The sequence below is a fragment of the Apostichopus japonicus genome, chromosome 1, assembly GCF_037975245.1.
Source record: "Apostichopus japonicus isolate 1M-3 chromosome 1, ASM3797524v1, whole genome shotgun sequence".
NCBI classification, from domain to species: Eukaryota; Metazoa; Echinodermata; class Holothuroidea; order Aspidochirotida; family Stichopodidae; genus Apostichopus; species Apostichopus japonicus.
Window position 1 is genome coordinate 14,954,817 of NC_092561.1, and position 16,022 is coordinate 14,970,838.

A 16,022-nucleotide genomic window follows, 5' to 3' on the forward strand; every position below is an offset into this window, starting at 1 on the left:
TGCTTTCCCCTTGTCCCCCCCCCCCCGCAAAAGGGGTAGTATTAAACTGGCGGTTCGTTGAACCAGGGTCCCAAATGTCCAGAGTTCCAAAAATAATTTGAGTCAATTAACGGATACCAACTTCCAGCCATATTTTTGTATCATTAATTAAAATGTACCAATATGCCTATACCTTTGATTGTTTTATTTCACGATGAAACAACTGGTTTATATGGTCAACAAGTTGACTGCCAAGTTAAATACCAGAATGTGCATGATGCCTTTTGTCTAATGCTACATTTTATAATTCTTACTTCAAGTGCAGTTTAGATGAACTATGGTGAGAGACCTGAGTCTTTTATGGATACTAAATTATCCTTTACGGATGACCAAATTATTTCCGGACCAGTAATATATATGATTATTCAGCCATCATCCTGGCCTTACATCACCATACACTTTCAATTCGAACTCGGAATATTTGCTACATCATCGCAAGCCATTTCGTAAAGATAAATCCTCAACGTTTACTGAATACGTGCCACGTGGGTGTAGGTTCGAATTACATTGGCCTCAATTCTTGTGGTGCTTGTAAGAACTAGTCATAAATTTATGGTACTATGAAAAATATGGTTCGCTAATTTAACACGCCATGAGTCTGTTTAAATTGAGTTAATTCAAACTGTTTTCTCCGTCTAACATTTAACATACACTGCCACGTATCCGGAAGTTTAATCAATCTTAAACACGTGACATGGCTATTTCATATTGGGGAAAAATTTTTATCCCACGATTCGCTAGTATAGCATCAAGAGATATAAGGTGCAATTTCCTCTGAGAAGTAAAATTGCATGATATTCTTGTACAACATTTCTATTAATTTTTAGCCGGCATACGTATTTGTCGCTGATATCTCATTTGCACCTTCCTATAACGAGGCTCAGCGTCAATTTAACTATATTGACATACATCCTTCAAAGGTAACACAGCTATCTGAAACGGTACTTCTTTCATCATTTCTGTACCTTAAAACTTAATACAAGTTATAATACAATGATAATAATATAATACAAGTAATTCAATACAAGTACAGCCATGTATTCAAACTTACCAGATTAAAGGTATTCCCAATCCACTCTGTAATTTCGTATTGTGTGCACCATTGTTAACACTGACATACAACGCCCAACAAAACTAACATATACTATGACCAAATTTCATATATGACTGACGGTAATGACCTTCGTACTGCTCTAGAGAATAAGGTGTTTACTCTTTAAAAGGATATCAATACGTCTTGTTCGTTTCGGTTATGACAACTTTTCTACAGATGTTTAATTTAGGCCTACATCTTTCAAATTTGATATTAATGTTTGGTATTAATTGTTCATTTTGACACGACATCTCTCACACTACTTGCGACAATAAAGGCAGATATTTTATATCTAACACGGGAAGGTAAATAAAAATCCCTATGAGGGGAAATGGGTAAAGTCTATCAACATGAGGAAAAGTATGCTGTAGGATTGACCGTAAAAGTGTTTGAATAAAATGTTGAATGAATTGTTGAAATTAGTACTCATGTGACCATTACAAACTTTTGCATGTCTTGGGGCAAATATGAACGACCTTTAAAACATGTTTGAAGGTAGTTCTTCCTATTAAAAAAAAAATAGTTGAAGAACTATTTTTTCGTTGGTTATCCCAAATGATATGTTAATTTAAGCAAACTACATTTTGGTTGAGAGATAGCAGGGTTGATTTTGTTCTAGGTAATAAGAATTAAACCAAAAGTGGCTCAAACAAGAATTAACAGTTAGTGTTTACAAAGTGCAATATTTCCACAACATTGAATTCAAGCTGTCAGCCGCTAGCCATAGCTGGTACAGTATGTTCATGTCCCACAACCGTACATCAGTAATTATTACTTTGTTTGTAACACGGTGACATGTGTTACAGGTGGCACCAGTAACAACTTAACTTGTTCCCATGCACGACAAAGAACTGCACGACTGGACAAGGAGTCTATGAAGATGAGAATGCCCACGAGATGAAGTAAAAGTATCGCTTGATTCCAGTACCGCTCGGTACCACTCGGTACCGCTCGCTACCGCTTGCTTCCAGTTCACACATAGTCTCTTTAAATTATGCCAATTCGTTATGCCGAGAACGACGAAAGGCCAAGGTTCGTGTATATAACGATTAGATAGGACTTCATTTTAGAATGGCGTATTAATGTTCTCGCCCTAAATGGTTGGTACAGCATATCCCACACCATGCATGAGTAAAATTTACTACTTGTGTGTTCGTAACCCGGTAACTTGCTGTGTAGCCAAGTTCGTCCATCATGGGAACACATATAGTATTTCCTCATATACTGTTATACACGTTTGGTGAAGATAGTTATATTTAAACAAAGACACCTAGTTTAGATAACTGGTGTTTTGCGCAGATACAATATCTCGTTAAAACGTGATTTCAACGTTGTGCTAAGATGGTTGCAAGTGTGCATAACGGTAAATATCACCTTTATGGTTTGGAGAGAAAAACTAAATATTCAAAGCAGTATTAAAAAAAAAATATTTTGTCGTGATTGTAGGTCGTGAATATCCCTTCTACATTTCTCGTGGCTGTTCCCTGCATTACGCAATAACTACTAAACTATAAACAAATTCGTGTACAATGTAATATGTCTATGCATGTCGGTTTATTTTTGCTTTGTATATTGTTTGTCTGTTCTGTTGTTTTTTTTTTAGTTACATGCAAACACAAAATGACATTGCAATATTTTTCACAACTTGTCAATAGAAACCGATCTAACCCTTATACCTAAGTAGTTAACTTGATTTCTGTCTCCTCGAGAAATTTTCCGGACAGTATATTTAAGGACGAAAACTGTAGCAACAGGTAAACGGAAAGTTCCTTTCTAAAGTACAATACTAACCTCGCGTATTTTCTTGTGACACGCTTGATAGTATTTGTTCTTCGGGAATTTTCCTTTATAACTTCTTTTCTATTCTATTATGAACCACTAATTTTGAAAACAACTATGTTCCTGTTAAAACAGCTTAACATTTCTTATGATACTACCTTACTTAGTCGGGGGGGGGGGGGGCGGGGGGTCTAAAGACAATGCGATACAAAAGCTTGTAGCGTCATTAACAATTCCACCAGCCTGTATGGGAATCTGCTTGAAATAGCTTAACGATTCAAGTGTAACTTTACCTTTTTACAGACAGGAATACAAAACTATTTTAGTCACCCCACCCTTGGGGATTATCCCCTTCCTTTCCTAACGTGTCACTCATTAAACGGTAACATGTAGTTGATTCGTTTCTCCTGGCATAAGAAAACTCAAAAGTTGTGATAGTATATAATGAAATTAGAGGAAGTAGAATGCAGATGCAGCAGATATCCCCCAAAATAAGTCTAGTACTAGTAGCGTGGTTGATTCAATGTTAACATAATTAAGATCTTCTATACTGGTAAACTTTTAATTAATCTTTGTCCAAATAAATCTCTAATTTCTTTATTGTCTAAATAGCTCTTGCTATTTTCATTCTAATTTATACCTCTATATTTTGCGTTTTATGAACATAACTTACGTAATTCACGAGGATTTCCATTGAATTTTGTAGTTTGGTCTTAGAAAAGCACCGTTTCGATATCTAACGTTCCGTTGCTATGGTAAGATCATGAAGTTACCGAAAGTGCGTCTGGCATACTTAAAGTGAGAGGCAGCCTACCTATAGGCTACACTTATTAGCAACATCTAAAGAAGTAAAATATTATCCAATGGTGAGTCTACAATGACGTATTAGGCGTTCACACTATATATTTCTTCATTTCCTCTCAACAGTATTTCTTCCTCAACATTAAATAATAGCCATGCCTCTATTAAACGGATAGGCTAGATGACATGTAACAGTGGACCATTTATTGTGCTTTCAACTTCTCGTGCCATGCCTTGCTAGCACAAGTGGAAAGCGACGTCTTGCTGGTTTAATTCCGACTTAACATTGTCTGTTATTCGCATGTAGATTTCTCTACGCTTTTCCCAAAAAGCATATAAAGTGCCATCAAAATGCCTCAGTTGCTAACAAGTATATCACGGGCTTTCAATTCTCATTACGCACCACTATTCACGCCATGCATAACAAATATGAATTCAAAAGCAAGCTATAGGCATAGACTAGGCAAAAGCTAGGCCTATAGGCTAACTTTACATACAAAGAACTTCAGACATAATGTAAAATGTCACTGGCCAGCAATCTCGGCCTTTTAGCTAAGATCATGTGTAGTATAATGTTCCCATTGTAGGGGATCGTTATACTAACCTAACGATGATCACACAGTCAGTCTCGATGCAAGGCGACTGGGATTGAGAGAACAGTTAAGATGAAGAAACATTACAGTGAATATGCGTAGGCCTACGTGCTATCTCTCAAAAGTAACAAACTTCCGGAATAGTCCTTGAAAATCACCACTTGTGCCTTATAACTTAAACTAAATTTGAGTGTCAGTCTTGTAATAACACTTACCAGTCTAAAGGGTTTTCAATCTTTCTACAGCCACTCAGTTATTTGATATTTTTCGCACCTTCGTGAGCCCTGCCATACTGTTTACCGCCGAAATGGCTTTGCTGTATAGTAATAGTATGTACTAATCACGAGATACAAAATGGCTAACTGATATGAAACGTTGTACATGTAATATATCAAAGAACCTCGTGTTAAACCTTTAAGGGATATATATATACATATTGTTTGTCTCAGCTATGACAATAACTTTTCTCACAAGTTTGGTAATTTACATCACTCAGAATATTTTTGTTAATGTTTGGTGTTAAATTTTGACAAGTATTTCGCATCCTTCATAAAATACTTGAGAAGCGACTTTACATCTAACATTGGAACAGAAATACAGTACACTACCCGGGCCTTTCAGGGTACATGGGTAACGTTTATCATAATTTTTCTCAAATTTTAGCAGACTTAAATTGCTGAACGTATGGCTAATTTTGAATGTACTAATTTCTTGGTAGTTTGGTGTCTCCAAGTTATTTCTGATACTGAGTTGTGGAAAAGTGTTCAGATGAAATTGTTGACTGAATTATTGAAATAAGTAGCTACGTAAAGGACAATAGACTCTCAGTCTCAGTCGCTTGGGTACTTGAACATTATGCTTGAGCTGAAGGGAACAACATACAATGTGCAAGTTTTTGGGTCTATCTTTTAGGACGTTCAGTCCTGCGGAATGAGGCGTAGAGATGAAACACATTCATTGAGTGCATTGCTTATAGGCTATATATTTACTAGGTTTCTCACTCAAATCCGGCACCCGAATGTCACCCATACCTAACAATAATTACAGCTGAGTATACAATACAACTAAATTGCTAATTAACATACAATAACATTGAAATACACTGCCGTCTATAAATACTTTCACTATGTAAATCAGCTTCACTTCACAATATAGACAATTTACATAACAATAGCTAATTACCCTTAATTGTACTTGTCGATTTTTTTCTGATTGACATTAATACACAAATTCGTAATCAAACTATAGAGGTACGCTTATCTATACCTAAAGCTCTATGCTTCTTTAAACTTATGATTTCCTTTAGACAATGGGAATAGACCGGGGCTTTCCAGCCAATATTTCGCAACATTAGTAGCGTCGCAAGTTGCAACGTGTCTGTATTACTTACGGAGGCGTAGATGGGACATCATGTTGACTCAGCGACGTAGCAAGGAATTGGCAAGGGGAGGGGGAGCACATTTTGCGATTGATATGGGGGAGGGGTCTAAGGGGAGGGGATGAACAATTGAAGGTCCTTAGATACGATCTGGTGCAAGGTTTTCCCAGTTTCATCATTATCATAGGATATCATATTATCAGCATATATTGTTTCCGGTTCGAATTATTCTTTTACGTGGTCAATCTTTTACATATTATATCAGAAAGACAAACATAGTGCTATTTTACAATTTTCCTAGTATAGGATGATTCTTGTTTATTGTCCAATGTCTGTACTTTGATTCATTTGACGAACTTAACTGATGGACAATATACACTTTTAGATTTAGCAGTGTAATAATTATTTATAGAAAGCACGTATCACTTACGATTTCTAGCTAAGCTTCATAACATACTGTTCGTGCAACAAATTATGATGAATCATACAGAAAGCATGAGAACGCACGTAGTCGTCGTTGTTGTGCATACGGTTCGTGACTCTCCATCGTGTGCGGTTAGGTAGGCTATATGAATTTTATAACGCAGTGGCAAACTGTAGACTTGTAAAAGGCTATAGGCTAAATTTAGCTAATTGCATCTACCAAACTAGGTAGCTAATCAGCAGGCCTAAATGTTACTACGATTATAATCGAGTTAACGGAGCTGACGAGTATTCAAGTTCAAAAGATCACTGACAAAATACCATGCCAGAAAAAACAACATTTTTTAACATTTTTTCGACGCTGGAAAGGGGGGTAGTTGCTCCCATTGCTCCCAGCCCCCCCCCCCCCCCTCTGCGTCCCTGCGCTGACAACTTGAGTTAAAAGGAAAATTCACCGTTTGGCACACTTGTCACCATCTTGAAGAAACGCTACTTTGGTACCGAGTGTGCTGGTCTGAAGTTTGTCATTAAAAAACGCAATTTTCAGATTTTCGGAATTTGACGTTATGTCAAGAAAATAGAAAATGTACAAAACGGTTAATTATAGATTATTACTGTTTTGCGTAAAACAGTCTGCCGTTAAAACGTGGCTAATTTTCAGCTTTTTTGTTTGTAAGTCGTGAATATGCATATCCCTTCTACGTTTCCGTATAGTTATTCCCTGCATTACACAATAACTACAAATGTTAATTTCATGTAAAATGTATTTATTCATTATAGAAAAGTGTTATCAACTCGCATAATTTGAAGGCAAAGCATTCATGTGCTCAAAGCATTCATGTGCATTCATGTACTAGGCGGAGTGTATAGCCTAGTGGTTAACGCCGGCGTCTCCCAGTCATGAGATCCCCGGTTCGATTCCCCGCCGACAGCAATATGTGTCGTCTGGCAAGGGTGTTGTTCAATAACAACTTCCTGACATGGACGTTAAATGAATGTGTGCCGAGAGATTGGCTTCGGTCAGCTTGCGAGTCTATAAGCCTCCATGGCTTCTTTCGCGAGTTCCTGCTTGCGGGAAGATCACATATACATACATACATACATACAAGATAGGGCCTTCAACAATTTACTCATGAAATCGATTATAAATACAATGTGATTGATTGTACGCAAATGCACGCAGAATCGGTGTCGCTAGTGACAATCACATCTGTCTTGCATACGTATATATGGACCGTGATGAAGTGGTGCAGATGCGAGGGGACGGGGAAGGGACGCAAAATACAGGCCGATTATATCACTGTTAACTTTTTAAACAATCAGCATATTTAAAAAACTGTTTCATCCACCCCCCCCCCCCGCTACACCGATAAGATGTTTCGGAATAATTTCTAACGTTTTGTTGTTGTTATGTTTTACGGTCTGCACTCTCCCCCCTTGCCTGCCCATGAAGAAAAAACAGGTTTCGAAAAATTAACCACTTTTGAAGAAAACAAAATACCAGTTTTGAAAAAATAACCACTTTTGATAAAAATAATGTCAACTTTTGAAAAAAATACCGAACCATATATATTTGAAAAAAAAATTTAACTACTTTTGAAAAATAAATACGTTTTTTTCAAAAGTAGTAATTTAAACAGGTTTTGAAAAATAACACTTTTGAAAAAATAATGTCCACTTTTGATAAATAAATCCCAGTCAGTTACCATGCACCCCAAAATAGAAATGTCCATACCCGGCTCTATGTAGACGGTTATTCTAATACCACGAGAAGTTATTGTCAGCAATGCCAGATTTGAGTCGCTTTTGTTTTACATGATACTTACTAAATCCAAAGAATCCGATTCCGGAAATCGTGTGGCAACGTGTGTGAACTGCCCCTGAGCATATCCATCATTTTTTTAACGGATGCCGTATTATCATCATTATCGTTACTAAGTGTGAATAACTTTCTGTTTGGTGTGTGTGAACAGGGAGTTCCATAACTATGGAACGCGAAAAGGACCACAACATGATGATGTTAATGATGATCTAATTTTATACGTCCATGTACTAAAAAACTTACGATCATGTACTAAACATATACGATGATGTACTAAAAAACTAAGATGTACATCAAAACATATACGATGATGTACTAAAAAGCTAAGATGTACATCAAAATATGCGATGATGTACTAAAAACGTAAGATGTACATACATCAAAACATATACGATCATGTACTGAAAACTTGTGATGATGATGAAAAAGCGCAAGTTACAAAAAAAGTGGCGTATGAATATCCATTATTGTCGTTTGGATACGCGTATGAATATCCATATATAAGGAATATAGGAATATCAAAGTTGATACCGAAGCCCCGCCCTTAATGGTTCTTAATGAGTTTACACTGAATATTCAGACTCGTATGCATACGCCACATATGAATATACATACGCGTATGCAGACGCCACTTTTTTAACATAACATCATTAGTACATGATCGTATTTGTTTTGATGTACATCGTACGTTTGTAGTACATGATCGTATATGTTTAGAACATGATCGTATACTTTTAGTACATGGTCGTATATGTTTGGTACATGATCGTAAATTTTTAGTACATGATCGTGTATTTCTACTACATGATCGTAAGTTTTCAGTACATGATCGTATAAAATTAGATCATCATTAACATCATCATATGTTGTGGTCCTTTTCGCGTTCCATACATAACAACTCCCTGGTGTGAAGCTATGCCGTGGTCGTACCGCCACGTGTGTGAAGCTATGGCGTCAGCTATGACGTTAGCTATGACGTGCCGGATCAGAGTGAACGGAGAGCATAGAAATTGAAGTAGGGGGAATGACGTCATGCGACATATACTGAAGTCACTCATCCAACTGATGGCGCTTTGCTTGTACGGTAAGAAAGTACCGGTGCTTAATACAAACACTACGTCTTTGACATAACTAAAGTGATAAAGTTCACTAGAAATGGTGATATCGGGTGCCGCCTTTGGGTGCCAAAATCATCAATATGTCAATATGTGGCAGTGGACTGCAGTTTCACATGTAATTCTTAGGAAGCGATAGTAGAAGCAGTTACATTGGAATCTAATTATTTAACTAGTGTCGTCTGCTCGGCTGCTGTATTTTTATTCACTGGACCCTGAATATTGTTAGCCTAGACCGGCTCCGGCTGTCCTTTGGGAGCGATATGAGCTGTAAAGCCTAATGACAACAATTATCACCACCCCATTTGACTTCAAACTGTATCCCTAACGATAGACCCACATGCCAGATAACATGGGATGACAGTTATGATATCCTGGGCTTATCATTAACAATTCAATGCTAGGAAAGTAGGCTTAGCCTCATTTAGGCCTATGTACGCAGCATTGCCCTTGGTCGAACTTGGGTTAGCCTAGGTAATATCTTAAGCCTAGAATATTTCTATATTCAGTCTATTAACATATCAAGATTTGTACAAATATTCTTTCAAATTGTTAACACATTCAAATTTCATAATTTTGTAAATTTTGTAACACATTCAAATCTTTAAATTTGTAACACAACCTCCACTTGCACTGTAATGATGCGGCAAAAGGGCATAATCAGTATAATCCTAGGGTGTAATCTGAGTATTGTGGTAGGCCAAAACCCTAGTCAGCCTATCCAGATATGTTCTTGACATTAATATATAGGCTATTTTCCTAAATTTACTCAACTATGACTTTAAGGCCTAAATATATTCACTGACAGTGTTCGGACAAAGCTTTGTAGACAATACGTTACACTCAATCCAGCACTCGTGCTAACATCCCATCCTTAATGACTGTGACTGAATGTAGACATAAATCAAACTTTTTGCACTCTCACACTTCAAAAGGGGGGGGGGGAGTCTGTTATCCTGCATAAACTACTACCCACTTTGCAACATTAACATTAAACTGAGAACTGCATGCACAACTTATATGTATTACACAAAGTAGGTGTGTGTGGGAAGGGAGGGGGGGGTGGGAGGGTTGCATTTTCCAGGGACAACTATATGACACTATTCGAGGGGGGCACCAGAATAATACAAGCAAGCAAGAAAAATGTTTACCATGTGCCTCTCAGATACCGGAAATGACACTTTCTAGACATTCTATAAAGTTGCATAAAACACTCCGCTGCTCGAGTCATTAGCGGCGAAAAAAAGTTTTTCAAAGTTCGTTCTTAAGTCAGGAACTTACCATAACCAGAACTTACCACTCTGGTCGCCATCACATGTCTCGGATGTGAAAGGCACACCTACTCTTTCAAAACACGGTTAAAATCAAATTCAATTCAAATTCGAATGTACAATGGATGTATGAAGGCGTACAAATGATCTGGCCATTTTGCCATACAACGCAAAGCGCCCTCAATTTTTTCAAGGCTTTACTTCTTTAAACACACGGCGATACACTGTGTCAGCATTCTTCCTGGCTAAATTTCTATGACGGAGAGTCAAATAAAGTAGAGGTCGCCCAACCGATTCTCTATCTAAGTTTTTTTTTATACTAAATCCGAAAAGCACTTTACCAAACCATACTCCATATCTAATTTACTGGGTTGACGGAAAATGACATTTGATACTTACCAACAACCCCAAAAGCAGTTCGCTGTACGAACTGTAATACTGTTATACTGTGGACAGTGTGTAATTAAGATATGCCGCAGTGTGAGCTTACGGTAAGATGCAGACATTTATAAGCATGCAGAAATGGTATCTTACGTAACGCGTATGTTTCTAGTGTATTTGGCAACGTTTACTTACTTAATGTTTATAAAACTTTCCGTGGAGATCATCGTTACAAGTCTGTATATATACGTTTCAGCTATATACAGTGAATGTACCATCCGGTGATCATGCTATTATATATGATTGCTCATGCTTGCTATGCAAGGGCTGCGCCTCGGCCCTCATACCTTAGAGATCCCCACATGCATATATCTTGACAATAAAGTTATCGTCCAGTTATAAACATGAGCGATATGATAATATGATATGCATCGCACGCGATATCGGCACTGCGAAACCCTCTCAATTATATTCTAAATGTGTCACAGTGTATCCTTCCGTTGACTTACACACTAAATTCGTACTTTTCAAGGCCCGCTAAAGCACAGATAGACGTTTACAACTGGCAAATACTACACACCACATGATAGCTGAGGGTTTGGCCTGTCATGGCACCTGCAAAGTTCCATATCATGACCATGATTTAGATTTTGAGCTATAGAAGAGGAGCAAGTTTAGCATAATGAACCCGATCCTTCCGTCTGCTAACAATGTCCACATTTTTATGCAAAGAAGTTCTAACATTGCTTGAAATCACAGTCAATGCTCCTTATTTTTACACCATCTGTACTTTGATTTCTCTTCTTTCACATCAAGCCAGAAACAAAACGAGCATGGTGACTGGAAATATGCCAAAACAAACACTCAATGCATTAAATCATTTTACGTCGTTTATCCTTTCTTTTTGGACGGTTAAACTTAACACATTATGACACTGGTAAAATTTCCTTATTGTCGAATAAAACTATCTAGTACCCTATATAGCTTTGCTGTTTGTTACCAACATAGGCCTACATTTCTATAGTTTACGTATTATGAAAAAAAAATGGCGAAATTCACATTTCCATAGAACGTTATCTTTGTCTAAGTAAAGCTCCGTTTCGATATATGATGTTCCGTTTGCTATATTAAAATTAAAATAAACTACATAGCAAGTGCTTTCGGCATATTTTTACTATGTAGCCTTAGTGGGCTACACTCAATAGCATTTATAGTATGTAGCCTAACTCTCATCATAGTGAAGTTCTTTTGTTCAATCATTTACATGCCAGGACCAATCTTCTGAGAACAAATTTTATTAATACTTTCCCCAGAGTGTGGTCCACTCTGCCGCTTAATATAAGAGAGTTGCTCCTCTTTGGCTCCCTCCAGTCATTCAAGAATGGCATTAAGATTCACTTTTTATCTTTATCTCATAGTTCTTAATTTATAATTTGTATTGTTATTTTTTTGTGTTTGTGTTTTTGGGTGCACAGGCCTTTGGGCTATAGGAATTTAGTTTCCTTTTGTTCATCCAGATCCTATTTGTCTTTTGTAATGTTTGTATTTTTTTATGTCTTGGATCAAATAAATAAATAATGAATGAATGAATGAAAACACTCATTAGCATATTTATACTATGTTGCCTAACTAGGCTACACACATTAGCATATTTATAATATGTAGCCTAACTAGGCTGCACTCATTTACAAGCAAAATATTATCCAATGGGGAGCCTACGTTGAATTTGTTTAGGCATAAACACTATATATTTCTTCATCTCCTCTCCACAGTATACTTTTCCCTCCAAGTTTTCCTTAAATATTAGCCATGCCTCTACTGCAGCTTATCATACGGTAGGCCCATATCTCCTGCATATATTTGTGACATTTATGTATATCCATCGGTGTTTGGTGTATGTCAATAAAATGTATGCCTATATGTCGTGTATATCATAATTTTGTTAATAAGTTATGCCGAAAGGTTCCCACAATCGCACCACCCTCCCCCTACAAGCTAACTTCTGTCATGCGGTCGGACAGAGCCCTCAAACACTATTAGGTGGTACGGATAGGGCATATTGCACAAGTTGACGAATCACTGAATAGTGGCCATTGCTCCTATTAGCCTGTATCGCTACATGATTAACTGGTTGAATTCCATATAGCATTTCACTCCCTATCAGATGCAGTGACTTCCCTTGTGTAATGTTCTGTACGATTTTCTCTTAAGGGTGGTTAGGCTCACGACATGACGGAGGTCATTGGTAAAGCGGTCAGTCGTCCGCAGTAAATATGTATAGGGTCAAGGGCGTAGGAACCTGGGGGCTGGGGAGGGGGGGGGGGGGGCGCCAGCCCCAGTGAAAAATGTGGAGGGGCGGAAGTATCATTCCGCCCCCCCCCACTTCGCAGGTAAGAAAACCCTTTTTCATTTCCAAATGAGGAAAAAAAATCTCATTTGGAGCACCAAATTGCATCTAAGGCCAGGTGAAAATAAAAAATCAAGTTTACAAAATGGAGTGGGTTTTGAAGTGTGCTATATTGCACCAAATTGCATCTGAGGCCACCTGGAAATGCAAAAAATTCCAAAGGGGAGGGGGACACCCCCTCCCCTTAGACCCCTCCCCCAGGCCCGCCAGCAGTCTTCAGCCCCTCCCCCACTCAAAAGTACCTTCCTACGCCACTGTTTAGGGTCCATATATATAGGCACAGAGAACCGGTGCAACAGGACGTTAGGCCATGCCACCCCCCCCCCCCACACCATGTTCATCTTCAGACTCATATGCAGTCAATTTTACTTCGGTTTATGCATGGACTCGAAAGGAGAGGGATCCACAGTAGGATAATTTTGAGGTCGGTGAAGGGCACAAAACGGGTATTAATTTTATGATTAATGATGTATAAACTATGATATGTAGGCCAGCCGTCCATATCTTCTGGGTAAAGGTACTGCCCGACTGGACATCATCCACAATCAGATTAAATTTATTGTGACCGCTATAACACTTTTTTATCAGGACACTATGTAACAATCTCATATATTAAGTTTGGAGGTTTCTTTTATCTGTAAAGCACGGTGATCCCACGTCACACCGGTCGAATTCTTAATTATTTTGGTGGGTATGGGACTGAGAATCTATCTACTTTTTTTTTTAGGATCTGCGGGTTTTTCTCCAGATTTTAGATCAGTACCGTACCCAATTTTGTCATTTGGTCGATTTCTATGACACTTGCAGCCTGGCAAGATCCGTTTCTCGAGGGGTTGCACATTAAATCTATTTTGAGATCGATTAGCTTATTTGAGACTTGACTTCAGAGACTCGCCGAGCAACATTCAAAATATGAAAACAACAATTAAGTGAAAATTTGTTTTGTAATTACTTCTGTATAGTCTGACGCGAAGGGAGTATTTCCAAATTTTTACACTGTTATTTGCTGGGTGTACAGGTGATGAAGATTTATGAAGGTTTCTGCCTCTGCTAGATACTCTCACTACATATCAGAAAGAGAAAGTAGTCGTATTTAACCTAAGGGGTATCATAACCCAGAGCCCTAGTAGGTCAAGGGGACGGAGCCCTGTAAGCCGCAGCTAGCTTCAGCTTTCGAAGTCTTCCTGTTCTCACGTTCCGAGTTAAAACACGAAAATCACAGAGAATGAGTCAGAGATAAATAGCAGCTAGTTTGTTCTAAGCCCAAGGGTGGGGGCTCCTGGGGACTTCAGCTACGAACTGTTCACTTTTGAGCTTCCCCTCCCCCCACTTGTGAATTATAACAAAAAGGTCCTGGACCCCTGCACATCACAAAACCTTCTTTTATCAAATCCTTGATCTCCCTTCCCTTCTTCTCTCCCTTTCCCCTCTCCCTTTGCCCTCTCCATTTGCCCTCTCCCTTTGCCCTCTCCATTTGCCCTCTCCCTTCCCCCTCTCCCTTCCCCCTCTCCATTTGCCCTCTCCCTTTCCCTCTCCCTTTCCCCTCTCCCTTTCTCCTCTCCCTTTCCCCTCTCCCTTTCCCATTCCCCCTCTCCCTTCCCCCCCCTCTCCCTTCTCCCTTTCCCCCTCTCCCTTCCCCTCACCGTTTCCCATCTCCCATTCCCCGCTCCCTTCTCCGCTCCCTCCCTAGAGACCCTATAGTAGGAGTACTATAGGGTCTCTATCCCTCCCATCTCCACTACCCTATCTCTTCCCCGGGTTCCCATTTGTCATATGTGGACTGGCATCCTGCATATCTCAGCTGTAGTGGATTGGTCACTGTAGGAGCACAAAACGCTACAGATGGCATTCATTAAAATTATGACCTTCTCGCATCTCGACCGTCGTCTGATCTGAGCTGACGGCAGAACCAGTCTTGATCCTGGACAAAGATGTTTTCCGAGGTATCAGTATAACAAGATAGCGTATTCGATCGCTTTTTCTGAAATCAATGAAATAAATAATGAAAAGATTGGTTAAATAGTTATAGCCCACTTTCTAGTTTTTCATGCAAAAGGTTAATTTTACCCATGTCAATACTTGGCACTGGGACGCACGGATGTGTGTTTCAATGTCTAAATGAATATTTAGTAACATAATTTTAGAGTAGGCCTAACGTTAGGCTACATTACAGTAATCATACTAAGCATATTACTAGGCCAAGGTTAAACTAAGTTATGCCTATTGTGCCTAACTGTTTTTAAGTTATGAAAGATCTTCGTGATAGGCGAGTATTGATTTGATTTTAAGCCTGAGACATTAAATTGTTCAAGCAGTTGCATATGATGATACTTCCAATGCTAGGCATATTACAACAACAAGACGATTACGGTGCATCTTGACGAAGCCTAAACTAGACTTGGCTAGGCCCTACCGAGTAACGGCCTAACGAGTAACAGCCTATGTAGTATGTTAGTGTGAAGTTACTCCTTACGGGTTATACAGTAACTGACACTTGGAAGACACTTTATTATGCATGCAGGGTTAGTTGTCTACCTAATAAGAATTGCCAGTTAGTCCTCCAAAATCAAATTCGCCAACCTAATTTGACCATATGCTTCGACACCCATGTTGAATTCAAATTCACCAGTCTATTTTGACCATGCTTCAACACCCCTGGTTTCTGAATGTGCACAGTTCAAATGCCCTGCTGAGTGAACATATTCCCAATATAATTGAACAATCTCAAGTGAAGATCACTCAACCTAGTTGTTTGTAGGTATTGTGTTTCAGAGTGAAATAATACTTTAACCTGTACTAAATAGATACTAGTTATACGACGACCATGCACAGATAAAGTCAATGGCATGTATGACTATAGCTCTAACAGTAGGCCTTTATCCACTTACAATATTCCACGTGGCCTTGACAAGTGTATTAA

The 16,022-nt window shown here is 38.5% G+C and overlaps 2 protein-coding genes across 8 annotated transcripts in view; one reads left to right on the plus strand and one right to left on the minus strand.

The window, feature by feature from the left end:
* Positions 1–4,654, minus strand: part of LOC139968701 (interferon-induced very large GTPase 1-like) — a 28,628-nt gene extending 23,974 nt beyond the window's left edge. Inside the window, exon 1 of one of the 2 annotated variants that reach the window (XM_071973002.1) lies at positions 4,521–4,654. The gene's annotated coding sequence lies outside the window, so the exon portion shown is untranslated. Of the gene's footprint in view, positions 1–1,090; positions 1,227–4,520 lie in introns of those variants that run through there. The other variant, XM_071973010.1, reaches the window with a different exon arrangement.
* A 10,261-nt stretch (positions 4,655–14,915) lies between these two features.
* The window catches only part of LOC139968781 (synaptotagmin-7-like), an 89,464-nt gene continuing 88,357 nt past the window's right edge, over positions 14,916–16,022 (plus strand). For all 6 annotated transcript variants that reach the window (XM_071973159.1, XM_071973183.1, XM_071973201.1 and 3 more), the window contains exon 1: positions 14,916–15,045. The gene's annotated coding sequence lies outside the window, so the exon portion shown is untranslated. The remainder of the gene's footprint in view (positions 15,046–16,022) is intronic.